The sequence below is a fragment of the Zeugodacus cucurbitae genome, chromosome 3 (genome assembly GCF_028554725.1).
Source record: "Zeugodacus cucurbitae isolate PBARC_wt_2022May chromosome 3, idZeuCucr1.2, whole genome shotgun sequence".
Lineage (NCBI taxonomy): Eukaryota > Metazoa > Arthropoda > Insecta > Diptera > Tephritidae > Zeugodacus > Zeugodacus cucurbitae.
The window spans coordinates 60322014-60330349 of record NC_071668.1 but is presented as its reverse complement, the minus strand read 5'-3'; the positions used below and the strand labels follow the sequence as shown (position 1 = coordinate 60330349).

Below are 8336 nucleotides of genomic sequence, written 5' to 3'. Positions count from 1 at the left end.
TAAGCGGAATAAATTATGTGGCACTAGTAAGCATTTTATGTGTGATCCAGATTATGTGGTTGCTCAAAGGGAAATTTTGTGATCTTTTCACGTTGGCCAACCGCATGCGTGAAATAAACTGGGATGACGAGTTAGCGTATATAGTCGGAATCCATGCAAAACGTTGTAATATGCAGCACTATGCTTGCCATGGTACTGAACGGTTTTCAAGCTCCGGTCAAAATCTGTATACATATGTGGCATAGACGTGTAAATCCAAAGACATGAGCAATAGTAAAACTTGCATTAAATAGCTGGTGGTCCGAATATCAATTTTTTGATTATGACAATGCTGTGGCAAACGAATTCTGTAAAAGGTGAGTGTAAGAAATAAATATGATTAGATTTAAAAATGTAAACGTACGTCTTAAACGAATTCCAGCGTTGACTGGCAAAAAATTGTCCAATTCACAGCAATTGCAAACGAACGTTCAGCTTTTGTCGGTTGTGGTTTGGCGCTATTTCAAAGCGGTACTTTAGGTATTGTATTCTGAGTTACTTGTAATTACTCACTGGACAATTTAGTGGGTTTGCTTAAGTACAAGAAAGGCAATTCATCAGCGTCCGAAAGTGATCATTATGAAAGTGTTCCAAGTAGTAAAAATCCGCATCTTTGTGAAAATACCGAACAAATATTTGAAGACTAGTATGATGATGATTAAATTTGCGTATTGACTGTATTAAGTTTGCATTTATAGTTTCAAGTTGTTGGATTAAGGATCACAATGAACTGTCCCAGACACTTTCGATAATTGCTTTATCACTATACTCTTGAGAAAAATTCACCAAATTATTTGTAATCCTGTATTATGTAATAATATTCTAAGAACCTTATGAGTTTGTCTTTATATTGCCTCGTTTAATAAAAAAATAAAAAAATATGACACTTCTGTATTCAAAGAATACTGCGCTAAATGTTTTGGAGTATCTAACGTGTTTCTAAGTAAACAAGTATGGAATGTCTAAGTGCAATTTATTTTTTAATGTTATTAAGATAACACACAATTAGACAGAAACATTCTTCTAAAAGCCCATTATATTAACGATAATCTTTATATGCCACTGAGCTACATTATATCCTAAAAGTATGAGAGCTGAGTAGTCGGATGCTAAGTAAAAATTTGTTTTCATTCTGGTTACCTTTCCTTTTCCAAATGAAAACTGCCCTTTTTGTTCCACTTGAAATTAAGCGCAATGTTAGTTAAAGTCGAAAAGTACAATGTAAACTAACACATAATTATATATGTATTCAAAATGCATTTTTGGATGAATAGATATACTTGCTCGTTATATCAGGAATATCGTAAATATTTATTGTAGAAATAACATAAATGTTTTACCCGCTCATTGAATTGTCCGACATTCACTTGAGTTAAATGTATCGGAACAAGTGATCGACCAGCCGGTTTGATGTACCTTTCTATCTTCGTATTGACTGGAAACTAAAAACATATTTGTGAGTGTGTGCTGTGTTTGGACATGTTGCTATATAAAGTTAGTGGAATTCATCTCAAAGCTAGTAGGTCAATCGAGTTATTGCATACAAAGAGGTAGAAAATGAATGCATATACAAACGCAGGTCTAAGCGCTTGAATGCTTATGCACTTTGTTAGTTTCATGAATGTCGAATTATGACATTTGGGGCATACTTCAAGGCGCATAGCATAGGCTTCTTGGCACACTAACAATCAGAAAGAATTATATACAATATTCAAATACCGTCATAGAAAGGAGAGAAGTGCTCTGGTGATGTCTTAATGCAATACTTAAAAAATGCGAGTAAATAAAGTATTAGCAAAAAACTGGAATAGAAGAAGCATGATTGGAGACAGAAATGTGATACTCTCAAGAATAATATTGCGCTAAAACAGCTAGATTGTTATAATTAGTGAAAGATTGTAATTAAAATTACAGAAAATTATGAAATATATCACTTTTCTCCTTTCTATGATTGGCCGCATTTCGAAAGTGAATTTACTTGAATATCACTCGGAAGGGAATTGCTGAACCTGCCTGATTGTGATTGCAATGCCATTTTTTTCCTACTTCTTTTTTGTATACTTTCGGCTTTAACTAGCATTGCGGTAAATTTCCAGTGGAACAAAAATGAGAGTTGTCAAATTGACACATAAGTTCATTTTCCATTGTGTGCTGGTTATTCCAACAATGATCCACCCGCTTAATAAAGCACACATCCAGGTAATGTTTTTTAAACGTGTAATGGATGAAAAAGAATAAAGGATATTAAAACAAAAATGCTTAATTTTGAATATCACAATCATATCATCATTCATAAATGTGTCAAACATCATATTAAAATATTATAATCACATCATAATAATTAAAAAAATAGAGCAAATGTAGAATATGGATTATATCGAGTAACATATCAGTTCAATGATTTATGACAATCAAATCAAAAACAAAATCAGTCGACTATACAGATTATTAAAACAACTAATTTGGTTGCACTCCCGGAGTGCAGGCAGAAGTGAAAACTTGAACTTATGGCGCGTTGGGCACTTTTTGAATGGACATTGTTTAAAAGTTCTTACACTCACCTTCTTTCAAATATCGATAGAAATAAAATAAGTGGTGTCGTATTTCGCTTCCGTGCTTTCCGTTTTATTTCACTTTATAATTTTACACATTCCCTTCGAAAGGGATTCACCAACAGGTATTTTGGATTTAAATATACAATGTTGAATAGAAATAATGGGTCTTAAGTTTATGTATTTAAAAAAAAGAAAAAAAATTGGGCCGCCGGGATGCTCGTTGATCGGAAATTATTACGAATAAAAAGAACTTGCGTGTGGATGATCGCTGGTGATATCAAAGAAGAAAAAAAATGTCCATCTGTCGATCCCTTTTGTATAGATGTTGGCATACCCGAGAGTGCTGTTATCGGTTTAGCTTATATGTGTGTGTCGGTGTGCAGTGTATATGTGTAACTCTCTCGTGAGTGATGTATGGTGTGGATTGTAGGTGGTGGTGAGTATGGTGAATGTAGCGTGTTAGTGATGCGTATGTTGAATGTGGGGAATGGTGTGTGTCCAGGGTTTTACTAGTTTTAGCTGGTGGAGCATATGAGATTGAGGCTCAATTAGTCAGACATGAAGTATAATAATTTAGAAACTATATTCGAAGGAAGTGTTTTTATTTAAATGAGTAAATATTAGTAAATAGTAAATACAAAATTTACCAATTCTCATCCATAATTTCAACAACTCTTACATCAAAATTATCAGCATTTTCATCATTATTATCAGGATTTTCATCAAATTCTAAAACTGAAACAATAGGTCTATGGTAACTAAAGTATGAAATGTACAATTTTGATTTAAATCTATTTATATATCTTGTGAATATTGCATCAATAGTAGTTTTGTATTTTGTTGTGCTAAGATTGCGATCATTGGACATCGTTAAATCAAATTCTTCATATAAAAACTCAATTAATGATTGATTTTTGACATCTGCAAAGTTTATGTTGAAATCTCCACTCAAAATCATAGGATAATGATCAAATCTTCTATTAATTTTCATCATAAATAGTGCGGAAGCAGATTTACATAAATTGAATAGAGTTAATTTTCCTAATTTCCCAAAATTTCGAGATTTTCTGTAATTTTGTATAAATATATCAACTTCCAACTTTAAATGCAGCGCCTTTTTAAACGCTAGCGCCAAACTAGTAGTCTTGTAATGTAACTGTTGGTAAAACAGGAAGTTGTCTCCCTATCCGAAGAAAGAGAAAGCTGGTATTGTACACTATGTAAACATATATTTACCCCACGTGTTTCTCATTTTTTAGAAAATTTCATGTACGTAACAAAATGTACCAAATAAAATAATAATTTACTTACATAATGACGAGCAGCAGTTGTAATAATGTATGTATACAAAATATAGTAACACTATAGTATACAAAAGTATTACAACAATGTTTTTATTAATTCTATTAACACTTTAGATTTGTTTTTTTAACACAATAACATAGCAGCAACACAAGTAAAATGAAATATTTAAATAAATAAATTTTCCAATTAATATTCATTTATAAAATAAATATAAAAAACTCTCAATCTCGTCTGTCGCAAGGGCACAGAGCGCGTATAGTATACATATATATATTATAAGAATACACGGGAAGATATCTGTGTAAAATCTCATCTGTCGCGAGAACGGCTGAAAATGGTCACCCACAAAAGTGCCCAACGCGCCATATGGAGTTTTCACTTCAAAAAAAAAAAAAATTGCTAAAAACTTGAATTTATTAATGTAATATACCTATCTTCAATATACACATTCACTTCTAACAACTACACATGCATTTACTTCACTCTAAGTTTATTTCTGCTTTTGTGAAAGAGTAAATATTAGGACAGCAAAGAACAAACACGTATTTATTCCTTCAGCTTAGATGAAGTCTTCTTCAAATTGAATCACGTTTAAGTCATCGTTAAATGAAACCTGACACTATAACGACATAAAATGACACAACAACAATTGCAACAGTGCAAATATATAAAGTAATAAGCTAACTAAAGCATTTCCAACAACAACGAATATACACAGGATGCCAGAGCAGCACGTCCCGAGTAAATATGTTAAGGGCTCTGATGACTCTGAAGACAAACCAGCAAGCAATCACGTGGTCATACACTCAAACACAATGCGGCTGGAGTGAGGAGGCTCAAAGGCACGTAAAGCAAATGTCAACAGCTTAACTGCAACAGTGCAGCAAGTTGAATTGTATAAGTAAAGGGTGATTTTTTAAGAGCTTGATAACTTTTTTTAAAAAAACGCATAAAATTTGCAAAATCTCATCGGTTCTTTATTTGAAACGTTAGATTGGTTCATGACATTTACTTTTTGAAGATAATTTCATTTAAATGTTGACCGCGGCTGCGTCTTAGGTGGTCCATTCGGAAAGTCCAATTTTGGGCAACTTTTTCGAGCATTTCGGCCGGAATAGCCCGAATTTCTTCGGAAATGTTGTCTTCCAAAGCTGGAATAGTTGCTGGCTTATTTCTGTAGACTTTAGACTTGACGTAGCCCCACAAAAAATAGTCTAAAGGCGTTAAATCGCATGATCTTGGTGGCCAACTTACGGGTCCATTTCTTGAGATGAATTGTTCTCCGAAGTTTTCCCTCAAAATGGCCATAGAATCGCGAGCTGTGTGGCATGTAGCGCCATCTTGTTGAAACCACATGTCAACCAAGTTCAGTTCTTCCATTTTTGGCAACAAAAAGTTTGTTAGCATCGAACGATAGCGATCGCCATTCACCGTAACGTTGCGTCCAACAGCATCTTTGAAAAAATACGGTCCAATGATTCCACCAGCGTACAAACCACACCAAACAGTGCATTTTTCGGGATGCATGGGCAGTTCTTGAACGGCTTCTGGTTGCTCTTCACCCCAAATGCGGCAATTTTGCTTATTTACGTAGCCATTCAACCAGAAATGAGCCTCATCGCTGAACAAAATTTGTCGATAAAAAAGCGGATTTTCACATTTCGAACCGAACACTGATTTTGGTAATAAAATTCAATGATTTGCAAGCGTTGCTCGTTAGTAAGTCTATTCATGATGAAATGTCAAAGCATACTGAGCATCTTTCTCTTTGACACCATGTCTGAAATCCCACGTGATCTGTCAAATACTAATGCATGAAAATCCTAACCTCAAAAAAATCACCCGTTATATAAAGACTGTCAGTTTTGATGTGTAAGTTTCTATGCAGTCCAGTGTGTTAAAGCACAAAAATAGAAGCAATGGTCCAATTGAGGAATTTAGTAGCACCCTTAACTCTTTAAATTCCTATTGTGATGGTTTTTTTTCTTGACTGGCGTCGACACCGCTTACACGGTTATAGCCGAGTCCACAACAGCACGCCACGCATCTCTCCTTTTGGCAGTTTGGCGCCAGTTGATAATACCAAGTGAAGACAGGTCCTTCTCCACTTGGTTGTTCCATCGGAGTGGAGGTCTCCCTCTTCCTCGGCTTACAACAGCGGGTACTGCATCGAACACTTTCAGAGCTGGAGCACTTTCGTCCAATCGAACAACATGACCTAGACAGCGTACCCGCTGTCTTTTTATTCGCTGAACTATGTATATGCTCCTGCACCATAAAGTAGGACGGGAATGATGAGGGACTTGTAGAGTTTGGTTTTTGTTCGCCGAGAGAGGACTTTACTTTTCAATTGTCTACTCAGTCCAAAGAGTGATTCTGCGTTGGATTTCAAGACTGAGATTATTATCGGTGTTGATGCTGGTGCCTAGGTATACGAAATTATCTACAACTTCAATGTTATGACTGTGGCGTGGGAGCCAAGACGCGAATAAGTGCAGCTCTTCAATACTACTGTACTATGAAATTTACTTAAATTTGTGTTTTCCATTAGGCTTAGTGGTTAGCGATATACATATATACAAACTTGTGGACTGTGACCTCGCCAATTTACATATTAATTTTTTACCACAGATATCCGTCCGTCATCCTCTGTTCCAAATTTTATAGCTTCGTTTGTAGTTTTGACCCTTTTTTATTTAACTGCAGTCTTTAATCATTCCAGTAGTCCGATTTTGATCATTAACAATTCCAACCTTTTCATAGTGTCAAGGGTTAATAATGGCAAGTTTTAAGCAATGTCCAAAACCAGAAGGAGCTAAACTTGTATGATGATTTAGATCGACTTACTGCAAAATCTTATGTCGTCAATGCCATTCAGGATTTGGATGGAGATTAAGGTAAAAGGAGGCTCAACAAAGTATTTATGGAGATATTTTCAAAGAGATGGAGTAAATAAGTTATAAGATAAAAACTTATAATAAATCTGAATTTACTATTTTAACGAATTTTGTAAATATCCTTATATGCAATAATTTAATTTTTTTTATTTAAAAAATAACTTTTGACTAATAATTTATTTTATCGCTTATTACAAATCCAAACAAACTCTCATTTCCATAATTAAAATTTTCGTATCGACCGGTTTTATTACGCCCAGTGCATTTCCAATAGATATACAGATATATACATACATATACAAATGCAATTTTTGCTGTTTAAATAAAACGGTATACCAAATAATTTAGCAAGCAAATATAGAAATATGTGCATGTAGCATAGCAAATGTTTAACTAACAGCTAAAAAAACGACAAGTCACTATGTAAACAATGACAAAAAGCCACAATTAACTTACTGATATTGTTGACAATTTTGATTTTTAGTATATGTTTGCCCCTAATATTTACCATTGCCCCCTTACCCATTTGATATTCTATAGCTACAGCAGTATTTGGCCTTAACAAATAAATCCAAGTCAAAGCAAACTCTCAAATTTACAGTAAACACACACATTTATACCTATAAACAATCATAAGTGGTTATTTTCAAATATATACATACATATATAAAGTTTGATGTTGGTGTGTATTTTGCCTGACACATTTCGGTTTATAACAACAACAACACAAGCAACAACCAGCTCAATGAATGAATACCCTGTGGGAAAAAAGATATTATGAAACTAAGCTGTTAAGGTTATAGAAAAAAGGGGGTATCTTTTGTTCAGAAATAGCTATGTATGTCGAAGAGCTTTTAAGAAGTTTCAAATTTATAAAAAATATTATTAAATCATAATAATAATTAATTATATTTATTTATATTCATAAAAACAACAACACTCCCCGACACGAGTTATCCATTGCTCGTACACTGCTACCGCTGAGTTTTGTAATTCTTATTTGCTTGAATTTCGTTTTTTTAAGGTTACGCTCTCACCGGGACTTAAGCGGATTGCAGCTTAAACCAATTATCTACGGTTTGGCGTTGAATGTGCGCTGTAGATAGACGATAAAAAATATTACATTTTCATTTCATTTGCAAGGCTCCGTTATGCGTGCGATTAGTACTCAAATGTTTTGCTAATTAGAGTCATTAAATGTGTGGAATAAGGATTGTGTAATGATAAAGAAAATGATAGTCAGTAGTAAATAGAATGAAACGAAATAGGAGAACAATTTATTTGACAATATAAAGCAAACTATGACTGATATTCACCAGCGGCAATAGTTCACATAATAAAACATTTTAAATAAAATAATGTTAAATTGTTTCCTTATTTACAATGAAGTTTAACAGTCGTCACCAAAATAATCTGTATTATGTGAAGTATTTGATAACAGCAAATGATTGAATTGAACATTTCGTGAACGTTCGAATACGAGTATAATTAATTATTTCAAAATGCCGAAATTAATTTTCACTTAGTAATGAAAGAGCAG

At 33.7% G+C, this 8336-nt stretch overlaps 1 long non-coding RNA gene across 2 annotated transcripts; it reads right to left on the bottom strand.

The window, feature by feature from the left end:
* Positions 1-203: 203 nt before the first annotated feature.
* Positions 204-950, bottom strand: LOC128920215 (uncharacterized). Of its 2 annotated transcripts, none has more exons than XR_008470332.1 (3): positions 870-950; positions 404-809; positions 204-347 (listed from the first exon to the last, which is right to left on the bottom strand). It is a non-coding gene; the product is annotated as an uncharacterized LOC128920215 (long non-coding RNA). The 2 variants fall into 2 exon arrangements; XR_008470333.1 differs by having other exon boundaries at positions 404-802; positions 870-918.
* Between the last annotated feature and the right edge of the window lie 7386 nt (positions 951-8336).